Source organism: Malurus melanocephalus, unplaced genomic scaffold (assembly GCF_030028575.1).
Source record: "Malurus melanocephalus ecotype Western Australia unplaced genomic scaffold, MMel_1.1 scaffold_1001, whole genome shotgun sequence".
NCBI classification, from domain to species: domain Eukaryota; kingdom Metazoa; phylum Chordata; class Aves; order Passeriformes; family Maluridae; genus Malurus; species Malurus melanocephalus.
In genome coordinates, this window is record NW_026624233.1 from 57,225 (window position 1) to 75,515 (window position 18,291).

The window sequence follows — 18,291 nt, forward strand, 5'->3', positions numbered from 1 at the left end:
GGCAACCTCCTCCTGTGCTTCATTATTATTATTATTATTATTATTATTATTATTATTATTATTATTATTGCGAAGAATGCTCTTTTTTTCCTTCCCACCCCCTCATGCCCATTTGGGATTCACTTTTTTTCCAACCTGATTCTTATAAAAATGAATTCATCCTGTCGTAAGCTATGAATTCTCATTCTAATATACTTTATAATGCTGACAAGTTGAAGAAAAGTGAGCTTAAATTGTAGTGATAAGAAAAAATATAGACAAAAAKATTAGCCATAAATCTGTAAAATAGCTGCTGTAAATGTATATYGAGTCTTGGCTGGCTGGCACATTTAAAGGAATTTGAAAATACTGCCTTCAAATTCCTAACCAACAGCACATTATTCAGAATTTAGTCAAAGCTATTAAAACACCACTAGAAGTGTCTGAGTAATAAAGACAACAAATAAAGCTGATATCAATATATATGATCCCTTTAGCTGATGCTCCTTCAATCAGAAGCAAKGAGCACTGCAATTCCAATGGAGTATAAATTAAATGAACATGTAATTTATAACACTACAGGAAAACTGCAACCTTTAGCTCATAAGCTGTACCTGCTTAAAAACCAAATTCACACTCTAGACTGCAGTGCATTCTACTCCTTCCCCCTCACTCTCTCCTACATACCCAAGGAGTTCTTAACCCCAACTCCCCATTATCACCCTGATACTTTTCCAGGTTCTTTTTCTGGCTTAGCTTTCTTCATTTGAGGCCCAAAACAAAGAGGKTCAGCTTCCACCCTATGAGATCATGCAGGAGCTGAGTTCTGGAGAGCCAGGCTGCTGCAGTTTCATCTGCACAATCAGACTGCTCCTCCAGCCAGCAGGGTAATCCAAAACCCAAAATGTCATTATATAAGAAAACCTTCTCCAAATAACTGGAAGCAGAACAACATTCAATGACTTTACATGCAGGACTGCAGATGCTACAAAGAAAATAAATCTGTATAAACTCTGTGTTGCACCTGACCTATGACCAGCATGTATTTCCTCTTTTTCATTTATTCAACATGTGGTTTGAATGAAAAACAAATGCTGGATCATCATCACCACCAGGGACTGAGAAAAGGGATGGGTCCATTTTATTCTGATCTTCTCCAGCTGGTAAAATGAAAATGATTTAGAATGGGAGGTGAACAGCTTCTTTGCACACTGTAATGTGAATCAGAGAAATAAAGTTACCAAATCTTACTTGAGATAGACTCACTCTCTTCTTAACACGTTCCTGCACTCTCACTGTCATGAAGAAAAATTGAAGCTTTTTGCTCTTTTGTTTCAGGTTTGAAGGTAAAAATACATGAAATGCAAGTGTCTGGCACCAATAATACACAAAAAATAAAGAAGTCAGTTTTCATGAAAATCTGTTAAGCTTACAACCTGAGTGTTTAACTGCTGAARTGTGAGAGAAGCACAGAGGAGTGTTCAACCATGTTAAATCTATTTAATTTACAAATTCTTAGTAACAGATGTCAGAAAAAATCCATAAATGTTCTTGGACACTTTTTTGCATAGTATGATTACTAAGTGTCTGCTAATGTGTTTTCTGAGTAATATGAGATGAAGATGTAATACAGCTAATTCCAAAGCMCCACATGACATATCAATGGAAGAATTCTACTAATTGTGATGATACATAAATCCTAAACTTCTYGAGCAGCCCACTGATATTTACAGGCACTACTTGAGGTCACAGATCCCAAATGGGTATCAGTATGCTACTTGAAARGCCTTAGAAAAGTCATTCCAAATTTAAACCTTACTAAAAGCATGTGAGATAATGATAAAGAAGTCTTTCAGAAGTTGGTGGTTTGTGCTTTAAAAGTAGATCAAATAATGGCTCAGGGAGAATTATTACACAGATGGTGGAATATTACAGAGATTCTTCTCCTGTTGAGTCCCTTTTCATACTTGGCCTGGAAGACAACACTAAATCAAGCATATTCCTACCTGTATCACCAGATATTAACACATGAGAGAAGCTAAATGGTAAAAAGAGGTAAGAACATAATGACTGAAATTTGCAAAAGGAGTAGGAGTTTTAAGACAAATCTCCATTTACCTTTCACCTGTATATCTTGCTGGTAACCACTATACTTTACACAATAATTTTGCTGCCTTAAAAGATAAAGTATTCTTCTCCTGCTCAATTCAGCTATAAAGATCTGAACACATAACACATCAGCTTCAAGGTATATGTAATTAGTTCCCCTTGATGTACAAAGATTTAGGTATTTAATGCTCTTTGAAGTTGCAAAAAAAATGAAGCAGACACCACCACCATGCTAAAGTTTTTTGATCAGATAAGGGAATAATTTAGTTTGCAGTGTGAAAAATCAAACAAAGAAGAATGAAAGCTGTTTAAWTTTTAACTTCTGCCACATTGTTCCTAGCCTCAGCACATTAGTTCAGTCGATCTTTATCTTCTCTCACTGATGATATCACCACTTWAGAATCCAGGGCTGCTTTGGAATGGAGACATGTCAAGCTTTGGACTAACACAGCAAGGAGCTAAGGAAAGCAAAAAGCTGATGGTAATCTTCCCAGTCAGGCTGTGTCTCCACTGAAATCTATCATTTCTTATCAATGGTCCCTCTTTAGAAAGATTGAGACCTTACAATATGTAAAGCCTCCTGGTTTGAGTGCTCCATGCACTTCAGGGTGTACCAGAGAGGAAAGACCATGCAAGCTCCTCAATAATTCATGTGAATCGTGTAGGTGTGATGCAAACTTCTGTAAATCTACACAATCTGAGATCTCAAAGTGAGYATGTGCCTTCTGTTTCAATGGGACTGTGCAAACACAATGACACCTCTGTCATTTTCTTTGAGCACTAACACAAATACTTCTATTACTCCCTGTGAGAGACATTTTAAAATAGGTATTTTTAAAAGCTGATTTAAAAAATATGTATGAGAAAACAAATTCACAAATGGACTTTAAAAGTGTGATTGGCTCTACATGTTTCCAGTTTATTCTTAAAGAAAACAGGCTAAAGGCTGACTAAAACAGAGGAACAAACTGTATTTGCCAAATAATTTTAAAATAAAAAAATTAAGGGAAGTGGCTTCACATCAATCATTATTCCTCAAATCTATAGAAGTAATTCTCCTTTTCCCCGTATTTAGCATAAGACTACAAAAGATTATACCATTTGCACTCTGTTACCTATTAGGGTGACTAATATTGGTTTAGTGTAACCAGATAAAGTTTAAGCATCAGCCTCCAGCCTTTCATTACTGTCCCTAATTTAAAGGGAAAAAAAAAAAAAAAAAGGAGGGATTTTGAAAGGGAAAACTGCCTTTTGATAGGATTACACTCAGTTACAACAGAATGCCCTTTATATTTGAGGAGTCTTGAAATGTTTTACTAATCACTGGGATTAAATGATGGTAACTGTAGGGACAAGCAGCTACTGTGGCACAAGAATACCTTGTATTATACATTTATCACCTCAGATTTTAAGCATGTTTCTCTTGAGCCTCATGGGCACTGCAGAGAGACATCTGAGGGCAGAACTTGACCTTTCTATATTAGAAACTGTTTCTAGAAGGGAAGGGAATGTAAATCAAGACACAGACCACATTCTAGTTGAGATTTCATCAACTTTTTCCGTAATATACACCACATGTTAGCACAGATTGCTGGTGAGCCTCCTCTTCTCTAATTGTGCACTTCCCCCTCAATTCTAACTTCTTTCTGAGGCAAGTGAAACTGCTTGTATGGAAAACAGAATATTGTAAGGTGTGTGCAGGGTTTCAGCTGCTCTCAGTACTTTCCAATCATTTTACAGAAAGCTTAATTCAACATTTTCTTTTTCCCAACATGTTTTTTTTTTTTTTTGAGCTGAATCTCTAAAAATCACCAGTATCCAACAGACTGTAGAACCATTAGTCCCAGTTTGTTCCTGAATTTCAAAACCACAGGCTCCACTGAGTACATGCTAAAGATTAACATGAATTCAGTTTCTCCATAAAAAGGTGTTCAGTTGTAATTTTACTGTAAAATTTCACCTTTAGGTTCATTTTAGCAGATGGAGAGGAAATTGAGCCCAACTTTCTGATCAGGTGAGAATAAACGCAGCCATATTATTAATAATGCTAAGACAAAACTCCCTCTGCCCAAGGGGCACAATTGTGGTAAGATATYGAATGCAAAAAGCAGATTTTGACACAAAAAGCAACTCAATGCTTCACTACTGAATCTTCCAGGAGGGAGAGATGAGAAAGTGTCAGAGCACCCCATGGAGTTCTTTTAGGAAAAAGAACAGAGCTGGCTGCTCTCAGAGCTGCAAGGAGAGCGAGAATATGGTCTAATGGCATGTTCCACTGAAATATCCCATTACCAGAGCATGGTTTCTAGGATTGCAAACACATATAATGAGCAAACATCATTTATCTTCTGCTGAGCGTCTTTGGGAAAAGATACCTTTATTTCATTAGGCCTTAGACTGCATCATAAYACACATTTCCTAAGTGTTGATTGAGCTGAAAATTCTAATTATGAACATTTCTATACTTTCTCAGACCATACTACAAACAACTTCAAGAAAAGTGTAAAAAAATCCCTTTACATTAAAAAGTAACATCTTTAAAATGTTACAGCAAATGGCTWGAGATCTACCTGCACCCAGTCCATATGAAAAAGCTGACATCAAAGCTGAGTCAGAAATTTGCTTGCTAAAATACAAATTTACCTTAAAGTAAACAGAATCAAACCAAAATCAGGTAACATTCTGAATCTGGCTTCTGGATTTACAAACYGTTGTAGCCAAGATGAAATATTGATTTCCTTAAGCTGTTTAATGAGACCAATAAATATAGAAGATGAAAGTAATTCAAATAATCATGTTCTTCTTATGTGACAAAATTATTTCATTTATCATGCCATACTAATTTTTGGAGCTTAATACTAAAGAAAATGATCCTGTTTAAATATTTATGTTTAAGTGCCATTTTAGCATAGAAACCTAGAAATTTCAGACTTGGATCTGTACCAGGCCCCCATCCCTCTTTATGTATTATGAAACYAATGCACTTGTAGTGCTACAGGACAAAAAAAAAAAAGGAAAATAAATCTTTACTCCAGTTAAAGCTACTTTCATCTTTWAACTGTAAAGCACTCTTGCTACAGTGAACAGCACCTTTTGTGGTTTTATAGGATGGTTRGTAGCTGTCCTAAGCAGCACACATGTAATATATTTTGCCTGTGCTCACACATTAAAATTCCTTTCCACACACCAGCTCAACGTGACATCACTTGAAAGCAGCAATGCTGAGCAAAATAAAGATGTGGACACATCTTTKTGCAATGTCACCACATAGGCACTGAACTCCCTTCAGTTACAGCCTGCATGGCAAATTAATGCATCCATTACTGCATGTGGAAAGCATTTAATACTGAGCAAAACTCCTCAAGGGTTTCTGAAACACAAACCGAATTTCAGATTCGTAATTACTTGAAATAAATTATTTTAATTTGACCTGACAGCAACACATCTGAATTTACTTAATTTTTTTAAAAAAATTACTACCAGATCTTCAGTGCCAGCTCAGAATGGTTGTTGTCCCAAACAAACGGAATTTAGGAACAGTTGTTTCAACATATTTACTTTGATAATCTGCAAGTCCTTTTAAATGCTGATTTTATTTAGTAATAGTAAATGTGCTTTTATAAATAAACTAATGAAATTGCATATTGTACTGGAAAACAGATCAGCTGAATTCTTATGAAGCATCCTATGCAAGGAAAAAAWTTGCCAATTTGCCCAGGAATCCTCAAAGGAAAAAGTTCTGGACCACAGAGCTTTAACTACACTCTCTAAAGACTCTATCTCATTGTTCACATGTGCTGGCCATCCACTGCCACTTTCCACTGGTAAAATGAGAAAACGGTTTAAAAAAGAAAAAAAAAAAAAGAAAGAAGTTCTTCTGTTTGTAATTCCTATACTGAAATTCTGCAGGGCTTCACCCATGATGCTGCCATCTGACTTGGCAAAGACAGAAAAAGCCAGGGCTAATGACCCTTCATAAAGCTGTTCTGCACATAATTATGCATTGATAATAAACCTCATCCATCAACAAGACTTAAGAAAACATTGAAGTGTTTGGTAAAATACTTCAGACTTAGGCTTGATATGAATACCCAAGTTTGTAAAAGGAAAATACACTGAAAGATCAAAATTTCGTCCCTCAAGGTAGCGGAAGAAAAAGACAATTCTCCAGAGTCATCTAGCAAAGAGAGTTGATATTGCTATTTTGGACTTTAAAAAGGAGAGGAAGTTATTTAAACCAACATCTCTGGCTAGTTACATTAGAAAAAAGAAGAGCAATTGTTATTCTACACTTTTGCAGGGCCACCATTGAAACTTTAGCTGTGCACACATACTCAGTTTGGAAATCTGTTAAAATAGGATCGCATGTTATAGGGTCATGGACAGATTAGATAYCACAAGTATTAATCAAAACAATCACTTCTCACTTTATTTCAATGTGGTTTTTCAATATTTCACCTACACTGAGAGGTCCAGCAGTTCAGAAGGCAGAGGCAGCAGCCTAAGGCTGGGAAGGGAAGTTTGGAATCAGTTKTGCTCTATCAGATTGAGTGTGAAAACTGTTTAACAGTTAAAGAAAGGAGATGGATGCAAAGCCTTTGTGCTTGAAAATGGACCAAAGTTCAATATTTATTTCTAAGTAGACAATAGATAGACACAAACCCCCATATAATATTTTAGTATTTTTACGAGAGTGCTGGAGGCAAGGTACAAATGAGTAAATATGTAAAGTTTATTAGGCTTTTCAGCACAATAGAAAACTTAATTCTTCTAATTTCTTGACCAAATGCTTCCCACAACAGATCAAAATAACTAATCTCAGCTAAYAGAACAATACATCAAATTATTTCTTCCTAAATCAGACTAGTTACAGCACAGTCTAAAAACCAACCAAAGAGAAAATGCCATTCTAGGCTTTATTCAGTTTTAGTAATGTCTCCTGAAAATGGGCAGACTTCATGTATACACAGTTTTCTTAAATTGAAGACTGTAAAATATAACTAACATCTGTTACTTCCCAGAATCAATTAGCAGTGGTGTTAAAATTAATGAGGCCTTCAGGCACTGATCTTGCAAAGAATTAATTTTAATCTGTGGAAGTCTTGGAGGTTTTGCCACATTTGCCTAGAAAAAGCTATATGAACATACTTCTACAAATTCTGCATTACCTACCCCAGGTACTTGGGGAATTTCGAATCTACTACTAGAAGTGTCAACTACAAAAGACAATGGCAGTGAGTTTAAAAGCTCATTAAATTTTGTCCATACATGTGCTGGTTTTGGAATTTAACTGCAGAATCYCCATATTGATTGGGGATTCATATTTCATGACTTAAAAGAAGARCATAAGGCCTTTATCATTCAATCCATCAGGTAAATGCAAATACAGCCTGATCAGTTAAGGGTATTTCAGATATCACAGGCAGCACACTGCTTACCAAACKTGTACAATATCCTGTGGGAAATGCCTGAGCCATTGACCATTTATCCTGTTAACTTGTAAGACATGCAAGTAACTAATTAAAATTCAATTTTCCAAGGCCTGACCCAATGCCTACTGCTCTMTTTTAAAGGCAACCTCCCCACCCCCAACACATGTGTCTGTAAGTGATTTATGCTGGCTGATTTTGCTGCCTTGGGAAATATGGCTTGGAGTGTTCCAAAGCACCATGAATAAAGGACTGCTTCAGTCTGCATTATCCAGAAATTGATGTTCAATTTAAATACAATMATTTTCTAGAAGGATAAAGAAGAATATCAAATCTTACTTCAAGCTAAAAGAAACCTTTAAGTAGCTCATTTGTAGTTACACAAGMGACAATATTTTGGGAAATAATTAATCAGAAGGATTCTAACCAAATAAAGCAYCTTTCAAATGCCTCAGATTAGGACTGTTTGACATAATGGGTGTAAAACAGATGGCATGAGAGGGAACAAGGATATCTTAAATATATTTGTTCTATCAGAAGCTTAGGAAGTTATTGGTAATGAGTTATTTATCACATGCTCCATTTTAATAGCGAAATTAATTAAAAAATAAACAGAAAATGCATTCAAATTTAAAAAAATGCAGAAGTTGCTGCCACATGAAAAGCTATTCCCGGCCAGTTAACACTGACCTCAGATGGAAAMCAATTACTTTTTTAAAAACAAAATTATATCTAAATAATGGATTTTGAAAGTCAGCTGCACTTTAAGCAATTCTGCCAGTCTGCCTCTGTGTAAACCAAGCATAGCAAAATCCAACATATTTAAAATGCAAAAAAAAMMCCAACCCTAAAAGTTAGGAATGCTATTTATGCTTTTTATCCCCCTCCAAGTCTCTTCCCCTAAGGAAAGAAGACTGTAATTTTCACCCTAATTTCTGATTGCTTCAGTTAATGTATCATCCAGTGTTATTAGTGTAATTTGCAGTTGGAATAATTTTGGCTTCCTAAAATACTGCAACATATTAACTCCCATTAGCTCCAGGTCAAGAAAAAAAAATGGGAAAAAATACACAGATCATCCCTAAGGTAGGAGAATTCTTAAGAAAAGTGCAGAAGACCACATAATTAAACTGGGCTTTAAAACATTTCTCTATTTCAAAATGCAGAAATTAAATAGAACTAATCTTGATTTTTAATGCTTTGTTGCAAAAAAAAAAAAAGAACAACAAAACAACTAATAAGATTTGATTTTATTTGCATCACAGGAGTCTCCATGCATTGAGAACATCCCCAGCCCTGCTCTCTTCAGTTGCTACAAACAAGCACAAATGTCACACTAACAAAAGGAACCAGAGGGAGATTGCAGCTTTTACCCCTCCACACCTGGAAAACCTGCAGTGTTTTAATTCCCTTTTCTAGAGGAGTTACACCAGTCAAAGACTGCTTTTTTGCATTAAGGATACAAGGAAAAGAGAGCCCATCCCAAAAGCAGTGTGAGAACACCACCTCAAACAYAGCCAGCTGCCCCAAAAAGAACAAACCTGTCCCCTCTTCTGGCTCACCAGAATTTATCAGACTCTGGGTGAGACAGCTCAGGATACTAAATAATCACAGTAAAACTAATAAAAAGCAATCTTCCCTCTCACCCAATATTCACTCCCTCAGCTATCAACACACTAACAGACTGTTTCTGACATTTTGTCCAAGAACAGGCAACTCAATATTAATCCTGAAACCCCAATGGCACGATGAATCAATAACCAGGCTTAACAACCAGCATCTCCTAAAACTAGTTAAGAGACCTTTTCCCCCTTTCCCATCCATGCAGAGGGAGCAGCTAACACCTCAAGGCTCTGGAAAAAGKGAACTTTTGTCCATGCCCACCTGTGAGCTCCCAAAGCAGGCCAGGCTGGCTGACATTGTGCTGAACCCACAGATGAGCTATCCTTATCACCCACAGGCAACAGCAGTGCTCAACTGCTGCTTCAAGACAAAGCAAAACCTTAAAACACTAAAAAAAMGTCAGCTGCTTTTCTGAACAGAAGTAACGTGGCCTTTTGCCACTGCTCTGTTCAACTTTAAATATTTTGGAAGAGTTCCAGAGAGATAAACCTTTTTTTACTAAAAGTGAAAGCCATTTTCTGCTAAAAATGCCTGAGCACTGAAATGACTCTTTTTGGTTGAGAGGCAAGGCTTTCAACACAGTATGTCGTATTTCCTGGTGGGATTGTGGACACAAAAGAATCTGTTAAAAATGGAGTATGTTTTTAGTCCCATTTCCAAAGTAAACCCAACTCCTGTAATCACACAGGCTCCYCTCAACAACTTCTAAACATGTTGTCAACTTCCACTAAGCTCACCAGCCAGAGAGAGGAGAAGCTTCAGGTGTAATTAAGTTTCCACAAGTTATGTAAAACCAATGGCTAAGTACTGCAGGGAGACCAAAATTGGTGAGCTCAGTGCAGAAAGGGCAGGCAAAACACACTGATGATCCATCACAAATGTGGGACAGCCTGGAGGGGAGCTGGGGCTTTGGGGACACCAGTCCAAACAATCTGGCCTGCTAGTAATGCTGCTCTGAGGACTTGAACATCACAAAACAATTAGTCCCTCATCCCATCCCTGGATTCCATTCCTGGGGCCCTCATCACATCCCTGGAGGCCCCATCCCATTCCTGGGGCCCTCATCCCATCCCCAAAGCCCCCATCCCATTCCTGGAGCCCCCATCCCATTCCTGGAGCCCCCATCCCATCCCCAAAGCCCCCATCCCATTCCTGGAGCCCCCATCCCATTCCTGGAGCCCCCATCCCATCCCTGGAGGCCCCATCCCATCCCCGGAGCCCTCATTCCATCCCCAAAGCCCTCATCCCATCCCCAAAGCCCTCACCCCATCCCCGGAGCTCCCATCCCATCCCTGGAGCTCCCATCTCATTTCTGAAGCCCTCATCCCATTCCTGGGGCCCTCATCCCATTCCTGGGGCCCTCATCCCATTCCTGGGGCCCTCATCCCATTCCTCACCCCATTTTGTGCAAAAGCTTCGAAAATCATAACCATCAGGATTCCAGACATTTTATATCCCATTTTGAGAGCTTCTAAAATCACATTTGCTTTCAACATCCATGTCCTGAGCAGCTCCAGCAGGCTGAAGAGTTGGGAATGGGTGTGAGTGTTTTTATGTGAGTGCAGTGATTGACAGAACCACAACTACAGCATTTCCATTTACAGTAACGGGTTCACTCACAGCCACAAAACTCACACCACCTGCTGACCCAACACTTCAGGATTGCACAAAGCATGATTCGTACAGATCTGAGCATATCACACTTGGAAAACATCAACTCTTTGGATGAGTATTTGTTGCTCAATATTATGTTTCAGAAATCCAGTTAGTCACTGACACAGAGTTGTATTGAAGCTGGCAACCCACTGAAGCTTAAAATGCCTGATTTCTGCCCCATACATTAACCTAAACAACTGTAAAACTTATACATTCAGAGTGGAGTTTTTCTATTTTCCTACCAAGTCTGCCTATACCCAAGACAATAACAGTGCACTTAAAACAACATCAAGTGCCTTAGAAAAACTTGCCGAGTTCAAATTTAATGGGATGACAGAAATTACCTCCCTTTTGTCCAGAAAAACTGACTCACACCTCAGCTGGGGTCCTTAAACTCACTGCAGTTTTCCTACTGTGATCTCACTGTTTTCACACAGACAGGATCAGAGGCAAAAATTGCAATGTAAAATTCTCACTACCAAATTAGCTGAATTTTCTAGTAAAACATGTGTGCTCAAAGGAAGGTTACCAAATGTAAAGCTACACAAAAAAACATTAGCTATAGTCCATGACAGTCATGACAGAGGAGCAGCCTTGGAAAATGGAGCTTCTCATTTTAAAAAATCACTCTTGAATTTTGCCCCTATACATAACAGACCTCACCAGGGAGAGTTAGGTATTAGAGAGCAAGGAAGTGCAGAAAAGAATCCTTCTTCTTTTAATCTTAATTAGATGCAAAAAGGTATCTAAATTTGGTTCCAGGCATTAATGACAAAATTTCAAAATACAATCAAGTAAGGTGAGCAGATGTTCTGCATCTTAAGACAAACTTAATGTTAACAGCCCCTCAAGCATTATTTCTTGTCTGTCTATGACTGGAATTAAACAATTCTTCATAAATCACATCCTCACCCATTCAGATTCTGAAACTAGAGGTACTACCTAGGTTTGCTATTTTCAAATCATACTGTTTTGACAATGAAATTAGCTAGTAAAAACTACTGTAAATACAAACAAGAGTTGAAACTCACAATGAAATTACAATAGGTTTTTTTACTACCTAAATACAAACAAGAGTTGAAACTCACAATGAAATTACAGTAGTTTTTACTAACTAAATACAAACAAGAGTTGAAACTCACAATTAAATTACAGTAGTTTTTACTAGTAAACACAAACAAGAGTTGAAACTCACACTACTTGGTTTGCACACTGCAGAATACTTCTAGTAAATATCAGCTTTTCCAATTATTTCCTAAATAAAAGCACTAGGAACAATGTACACTTTGAGCCCAGATTAGTGCTTCTGCATAAACAGGGCCAGTTAAAAGAAAAACTTTTGTGTTTGCTTAGGCTGTGGTTAACTAAAATATTCTCACATGGTCTTATTTTATTGACATGGGATAACTAAGGTAATACAAATTAAAAGCAGAGGYAGAATAACAGAAATGCAGAGAGAAAGGTGGAAGAGAAAGGGAAAACAAGAGGTTAAAATTAAGATTTGGGCTGGGGAGCTTAGGGGGAAAAGGGTCGATTTCAGAGCCATGTTAACACTCCAAAGACAGCTCAGGGAGGTCCAGCCTCATTTCTACAGGCTGGCCATTATTCTGAGCAGAAGGCAATTAGTGTAGCCTTGAAAGTTAAAGCAACATTCAGAGAGGAGTTCTTTTTCATATAAAACAGTAGCTTTGCTCAGGACAAAGAAAGTGTCAAAAATAAGAAGCTAAACAAGATGTTTTTATGGCACTGGCTTTACTTACCACTACACTGCCCTTGAAACCTGTAAATTTCCAAGTTGAGCTAATAAGTAGGAACCATGCTGATTKCAGATTTTTGGCTCTCAGACTACTCGGTGAGATTAATTTAATTTAGAGTCAAAACATTTGTAGATTTTCTGCATGAAGAAATGCACATTAAAAACCATAATCCAAAGTTTTCACTACACTGACAGTGCTGTGAATCCATCTGRGACCTTCACCCAAAGCTGAAATAGCAGCAATTTTTGTATGGTTTGAAAAACAATGCCCTCTTGGCTTCCCAGGTCCAATTATATCTGTAAATACAGCGCCTTATTAAATCAGATAATTTACACCTCTGTTGAAAACTGAACCTCAAACAYACCTCCTCAAATGAGGCAAATTTGCCAAATCTCTCGGACATTAATGCACTGATGTCCCATGTTCATCCCTGGACAGACGTTTCCCACTTGTTCAGAAATGGAATTCTAATAACTTTGAGTACAAATCTGAAGTCACTGTGGCTCCTCTATTACAGATCCTCATTCAGTAATTGGTACTAAAGTCTCTTTWGAAATTTCCACCAAGCAAGGAAAGTTAGATTGTTTCCTTTAGAACCACATCAAGAGGAAAGGAGGGAGCAAACAGCTACACTACAGACACCTACTAAAAATGCTGACATTCAGTTTTAAGAGGATACTGGTTTCAAAAAAATACAACACACCAAATTAAAAAAGCACGCTCAAAGTAATTTTTATAAACAGACTCTGGGAGGGTATAGCATTCAGGCTCTTGAAATGAAAACATGAGGTCATTCCCCCAAGTGACCACTGAGATATCTCAGTATGCTGTAAAAAATCCCAAGTGCAACATTACAGATGTGAACTCAGCAAATAATCTCGAAACTTCACCTWAAGACTTCTCTTACTATTTTACACTGATGATATTAACTACTTCTTCTATTCCTTCAGTATTGGAAAAGAGGCTCATTAGCCAAGTAATAAATATGGCTATTTCTGTAGATAACTGTTCTGCCTTTATTTATACACGCATTTTCATAGAAGGAGGGACTAAAAATAGTACATTGATGCTGACTTAAAGACACTAAGTGTGAAATACTGGGGGAAATCCCTGTCTTTTCTTTTTAAAGAGACTCGCAAAATTACACCCACCCAACCTCTCCCAGAAGATTGGGAGATTTTGGAGATAAGCTGGGTAGAATCTGAGACCTAAAGCCACAGGCAGTGAAAGGCTGAGTAACACCTGCCCAGGGCAATGACTGCAGAGGTCAATTGTCCACTCTGCCACAAGAGGAGTCAGGCCCTGAATTCTGAACARTCAACAGCAGTGTGACAATTTTAATAAGTCTCATGGCCTAGAATCACTTATTTTTGCAAYAAAGAGGGGTGATAAACAGACAAGTGGCTGCACCCCATTCTGTTTGGAGATGTTGGTATGGAGTAGCTGCAGAGCMTGTGCCTGCTGTGCTCCCAGCTCCTTCCAGAAGCAGTGCTATGAAATTGTCTCAATTCTTGTTAGTCCCACTGCTGCCCACAGGCACACAAGCAGCAACAACCAACACCGACAAGTCTGGGCAGTTTTCCTTCTGGTATTACTTGGGAAACCTCAGGCATCAGCAAGAAGCTGCTGCAGACAAACCATGCAGAATCAGGAGCGCTCGCCTCATTTGGGAGATTACACAGAAATCTAATTTCCATTGACATGAAAGATCAGTTTATACAGATTACAAAAATTAAGAGTTGCTATAAAACTGATATAGAAAGCTTCATTGCATTCTCTTCTTTCCTCAAAAACCTATTTGCATTTTTTGGACATTATAATCCAGCAGGGGTCAAGAGCAAATTTACAGGCATTTTTGGGTAGATTAATGTATTATGACTGCAGCCTAAATAGTCTTATATAGTTTGAATTTTTGAAATACTATTTTAAAAATCCCTTGTATTTCAGTGGCAAGATAATGCATTTTTAAGATCTCATAATCAACTCCTGAAAATTAGAGCAGAGATCATTCCAGAAGCACTAGAGAACTTAGAAGTGCTTTTCTTCAGAAAGAATTACTACACTTATGATTTCCTTTTATAGTAGTAATAAGCTACAGTCAGAAAACCAGAAAAAAATGYAGCTACTCAAAAAGCAATTTAAATTCTCAAAAAAACCCTAAACAACCAAAAACACCCACCAAAAAAAAAACCATAAAACAAAAAAAGGCTTTATAAGGAAACTATTAACCACTCGAAGTATCCTTCCCAAAAAAACAATTAGCTGAGTCAGTAATGTGTTAGTGACACACAAGTCAGTGCTGTAACTCTGACCTGAGACAGAGCATATTTTTTTCCTCTCCAGTGGTATCTTGATATTGATTTAAAAACAAGGTAATGAATCATTTATTTCTTTTGCAATCAAGTGTGTCAAGTCAAAGCCTCTGAAATAAACCACATGAAATGGTAAGGCAAACAGGGCAAAGGAAACTCATCTRATGATCAGCAAAATATACTTCTAATTTCATTTGATACTAGTTCATTAGCTGGGCACTATGTTATATTACCCTCAAAGCAATACAAATTTCTCAGCCTGYTTGTTAGAAGCACTCACAGCAAAGAGCAGGAAATGCAAAGGAACTAAATCCACTACGGCAAAAAGAGAGTTAAAGAAAATGGTTTCAGTTTCCAGCTCTGAAAGAGGCCAAACAACAGATTAACTATAATGTCGTTAGCTCAAAGAAACAACTTGAACATTCAATTTTTTCAACAATTTAACAATTAATAAAGCATTAAATGGATAGGAAAAGAATATAAATACTATGATATCAGGTAAATGCACCAGCCCACAGATTTAAAACATCATTCAACAACAAAATCCCTTCAATTATATACCTTTTCCTCAACAGTGCTGGATTACTAAAAACTAGTTAAAAGGGCAGGGTCATCTTACAGGCATTATAAGATGGAARTTAGAGATAAAAACTGTAAGTATTCCAAAACTGAAGACAAAGGTTTGAGTTTTCTTTGTTTCATTCAGTATTTTGGGCCAGTTTCAGTACCACTCTGGAGGAAGACTGCCCTCCTGCGTTCACCGAATCACACAGCCCATGCAGCTGCAATCACTTCAAGCTGGCTATTTTTTTTTTTTTCTTTTTAAATAATCACATTACTGATTCAGAGAGTGAAATTAGCCCACCAAATGTTTGCACAGAAATACAAGGCTGGTGAACAGCAGGCCTGTTCCTAGTGCTCTCACAGAAGGTGGTAATGCCTGCTCGTTGGCATCGAGCCTAGAAAGCCATTCTGGGCCTTTAAAATGGCATTGCTGCTTGCAGCTGCTCTTTGCTCTTAACAGAGGCTGCTTATTAAAAGCTCCTAAATTGTTCAATGAAGTCCTAAAGGAATAAAGTGCTTGTTAGACACCTTGTAATGAGGTTAGCTGTACTCCTTCACACCAGCTCTGGATGCTACTGCAGCTCTATGGCACCTGTCTTGTGAAAGGTACCAAAAAATCCAGAGGTATGAATCCATCATCACCCACATTTCCTACAGMACACTGTTCCCATGTCAAGAATACTCTAAGTGCTTTATAAATAATTAAAGAATGAAAGCACACTGTATGGGAAAACAATTTTAGAAATGGAAACACCAAGGTACACAACAGTGTGTCATGCAGGAAGTCTGGCAGAGAGCTGGCAACAGAAGGGACTTCCAGATTCCTGCTTTTAACAATGTGATTTGGTAAGTTAAAAAACCAAATGCTCCTAATTTGGTRGAACACTTGATATTCACATAGCTAACTGCATTTGAGAGCATTCAGGAAACCATCTAGACTCCTATGAGCCCTCTACTAAAGCACTACAAATCTAGTGGCAAGGGAAAAGCAGTGCTTTTAAAGCATTCAACAAACACAAAAAGCACTGCAAGACTTGTATAGGCAGCCCTTAGAAAAATCTAGGCTTTGTACAGCAGCAAACACAAGTCCATTGTTAGGGTACTTGTGCATAAAAACCAGCACACACACCAATAACTTAAAATAYGTGTCATTCTGAACTCATGTGTGTGCATGCGCAACATGACTTGAGATTCATTTTATTCCAATTAACAAAAATGTATTACTGAATGATCCTTCCATTATTCATTCAGGAAAAACCTGAGACTGAGCCAATTAAAAAAAAAATCCCACATGGTAATTCACTTACACAAGCACCTAAACCAGTGTTTTCAAAAATGTGTGTTGGTTCTTACACCAGCACTTGCTTCTATTACCTAGCAATGGTAATCAAYATCCAGTGTGGGAACCCTAAACCCTTCATCTGTGCACATGATCACAAAAAAAACAGTACCTCTTTTCCTCTATTTTTTAAATACTTTTTTACACCACCTTCAACAACCATTTTTTTGCAGAGAACAAAAAAGGCCTTTTGTCTTCAATTATAGGACAGCAAGAAGAAAAAATGAAAAAGAAGGGATGGAGTAAAAAGGGAGCTATTATTCTGTGCATCTGRAGGGCATGCACTTGTTAAATCTTTAGTTATGAGCCCAGATTACTTTTTCCTCACACACTGCCTTTGTCACACTGGGGATCACTTTTTATAGCTCTTTTTATAGTCTTCAACCACAAGAATTTCACAACAATTGTTACAAAGCGATGCTTTTCCTGTAATTGTACTTTTTCTTTGACTGGCTCAAGTAAATAAATAAATAAATAAATGTATTTATATACATAAAGGGAGAGAGATTCTTGCATAGGAACAAACAAATCAACCGWCCCCTCTTCCTCTTGCATTCCCCATAACACAAACTTATTAATAGTTCAAAACACTTACTGGTGTTTTAATTTCMACTAAATATTCTTAACATAGAAACATAACTGAAATAATTTGAAACGAATATAATAATCTCCTTTGTGGAACTTTCAACACTGTTTCAATTTAATTGTTATWGTTGTGCCTCCTGGTAAACAAGCAATACTTTTTTCTTTCATGGAAAGACCTAAGAAATGCTGCTTCAAATGCTGCTTCTTCACAACTTTCATTAACAGAAAAAATTAAAAAGAACAATTGTTTATGGTAGTGTTAATTTTCCTATYTGTGTACCTGCATTATCAGTCTCTACAGCTTGTTAAACAATACCTAACACTACTTAGCAAGCCTTTAAGGTGCATGGGACATTSCAGCAGCTTCCTCTTTGCATAGATGATATCATCAAAACAAAGGCCAGTGTTAATTACAGTGGCACTAAGAATGTACATAAGAACCATTTCTTTCCTTAAMGTTCCAGAAGGACAATATTGTCATATCGTGTCCAAGGTCTATGATACAGGACTTTTCTTTCCAATGTGTATTCAGGCAGTTTTCAAAAAAGGGAGCACAAAATGTGCCCAGGCTGTCTTGGAATCAAAAATCAATTATTTAGAGATACAGATTTGATTTGGGTGGCACAGATAATTGTCACATTTAATGTCTGCAAGTACAGAGWACATCTATATTTGGAATTTAAGCATAATTCTGGTACACCTATAGGATTTACAAAGAACTCTGTTTCTGTTATGACAGCAAGGCCTCAGCCCAAGAGCAGATGGCACAGAAGCTGAAATGGCCTTTCAAAAGTCAGGACAGAGTGACAGGGACAGCCAGCACTGCAATCAGGACAGGCAGCTGGACCATTGGCAAGGGCAGGGTCTCAGTCCCAGAGCTCTCAGAGCTGATGCCCACAGAGAGGTTCCAATTCAGCAGCTGCACACCTTGGAAAGCC

At 37.6% G+C, this 18,291-nt stretch overlaps 1 protein-coding gene across 4 annotated transcripts in view; it reads right to left on the bottom strand.

Moving 5' to 3' along the window:
* Window positions 1–18,291, bottom strand: part of EFL1 (elongation factor like GTPase 1) — a 56,955-nt gene that overhangs the window by 18,160 nt on the left and 20,504 nt on the right. The window lies entirely within an intron of this gene.